This window comes from Prunus avium, unplaced genomic scaffold (assembly GCF_965620075.1).
Source record: "Prunus avium unplaced genomic scaffold, drPruAviu1.hap1.1 HAP1_SCAFFOLD_99, whole genome shotgun sequence".
Classification (NCBI taxonomy): Eukaryota; Viridiplantae; Streptophyta; class Magnoliopsida; order Rosales; family Rosaceae; genus Prunus; species Prunus avium.
Window position 1 is genome coordinate 87501 of NW_028276934.1, and position 2500 is coordinate 90000.

Genomic DNA, 2500 nt, shown 5'->3' on the forward strand with positions numbered 1-2500 from the left:
GTCGCCCACAACTAGTGGGTGAATGGTGTGCTTCCCGGGGTTGGCATAGACATTCCCTCGCATGCAAAAGATTGTCGATGCGAAAGATTATCTGTGCCAACCCCGGGAAGCACACCATTCACACACTCCCGACCGGTGTGGTGTGGCGGTGATTGGATAGTTACGGATTGAGCACTTGCCAAGGATCAAAATGTGTCATTTAGAAGAAACATTTTCAAAAAGTTTTTAAAATCTTGTGGGTTTGCAACTCATAAGAGCGTCACTTTCAACGTCCCCGGTATTGGATTGAGTTTCTAAAAACAACCGTGCACACCGAGGTTAAACTTTACCGGCTCCACTCCGACTCGCCGCTCGCCCACAATTTGTTTGCAACGAAACATTTGTTTTTAATTTTGTTGGTTTGAAATTGTTTTGAAAAGGTTCTTTAAATCTAGTGGGTTTGCAACTCATAAGAGCGTCACTTTCAACGTCCCCGGCATTGGATTGAGTTTCTAAAAACAACCGTGCACACCGAGGTTAAACTTTACCGGCTCCACTCCGACTCGCCGCTCGCCCACTAGTCCGAAGGCAACAAAACATTTGTTTTTCATTTTGATGAAAATTTCTGTTTTTAAATCTTGTTGGTTTGAAATTGTTTTGAAAAGGTTCTTTAAATCTTGCGGGTTTGCAACTCATAAGAGCGTCACTTTCAACGTCCCCGGCATTGGATTGAGTTTCTAAAAACAACCGTGCACACCGAGGTTAAACTTTACCGGCTCCACTCCGACTCGCCGCTCGCCCACAAATCCGAAGGCAACAAAACATTTGTTTTTAATTTTGATGAAATTTTTTGAAAACATTGGCTTGGCAAGCCCCAATCCGCGACTATCCACCCACCGCCACCCCACACGGGTGGTTGTTGTTGCGAAATGAGGTTGTGGTCGACATGCCCGTGCATTTGAGAAGGAGTTCCTAGCACTCCATGCTCTCCCATGCCAAAAAAAAGCCTAGACAACCCCATTTCGCAACTTTCCACGCCTTTTTTTTCCTCCCTCACCCATGGCGGCGGCATGGTGGCGGCGGCCGGATTCCGGCCACCACCGCCATGGGTGGCAGCCCCCCGACCCCGACACCAAACCCATAATACCGAGGCAACATATCGAGGCAACATGACATGGGTGTGGCGTGGGGGAAGGGGGCTGCAGCTAGGAAGGCATGGGCTGCCATGCATATGCAGGCAACACACACCCCCCTATATAGCATTTTATGCATTTAGCCCTTTGACAGGAAGAGACATCACCTATGCGCGAGGAGTCATAATGGGCTCTAAATAATTCAATACAAGGTATTTGGACGTGATTTTTTGCAGGGATACTAAGAAACATGCAATCTATGATGGGAAAAAGTTTCATAAATTTTTGAAGTCGGGAAGTATTTTTTATTATTTTTAGAAGTCGTAAAATTGAAAAAATCATTAAAACAAATCCGGGAGGAATTTTTTAGTTTTGTAAGTTGGAGAAGGTCCTAAAAATCATAGACTACTTATGGGGAGCTTATTGTGCGAGGAAATTTCAATAAAAACGGGGTTTGACAAGATTTGAAAAATTCTGTCGACATTTGAAAAAACCTGGAACCATGCTGCCGGCATGCTGCGCACATGCTGCGCGCAGGCTGCGCGCATGCTGCGCGCAGCCTGCGCGCATGCCATGGCAGGACAAGTTTCGCTAGCCTCACTGTCGACAGATGCGCAAGCTGCGCGCACGCTGCGCACAGGCTGCGCGCATGCTGCGCACAGACTGCGCGCACGCTGCGCGCATGCCATGGCAGGACAAGTTTCGCTAGCCTCACTGTCGACAGATGCGCAAGCTGCACGCAAGCTCCGCGCACGCTGCGCACAGCCTGCGCGCATGTTGTGCGCATGCTGCGCGCAGGCTGCGCGCAGGCGCCGCGCATGCCATGGCAGGACAAGTTTCGCTAGCCTCACTGTCGACAGATGCGCAAGCTGCGCGCACAGGCTGCGCGCACGCCATGGCAGGACAACTTTCGCTAGCCTCACTGTCGACAGAATCAGCACGCTGCAAGCAAGCTGCGCGCGCGCATGGCAGGACAAGTTTCGAAAAATTCTGTCGACAGGCTGCCGGCATGGTGCGCGCACGCTGCCGGCATGCTGTGCGCACGCTGCCGACATGCTGTGCGCACGCTGCGCACAGGCTGCCGGCATGCTGCGCGCAGCCCATGGCAGGACAAGGTCCGAAAAAATCTGTCGACATTTTTACGCCGTGGTAGGCTTCCGCTTCGCGTCACTTTGTCGACATTCAAGCCTACCATTTGTATTGAATTTTTCAAACCTTGTCAAACCCCATTATTCAAATGTCGAAAAATTTTGTCGACATTTTTACGCCATGATAGGCTTCCGCTTCGCGTCACTTTGTCGGAATGCATCGCATGGCGAGGTAAGGCCACGGCATGCCAAGGCGAAGGCAACGCATGGCTTGAATGGCTTGGTCAAGGCCACATCATG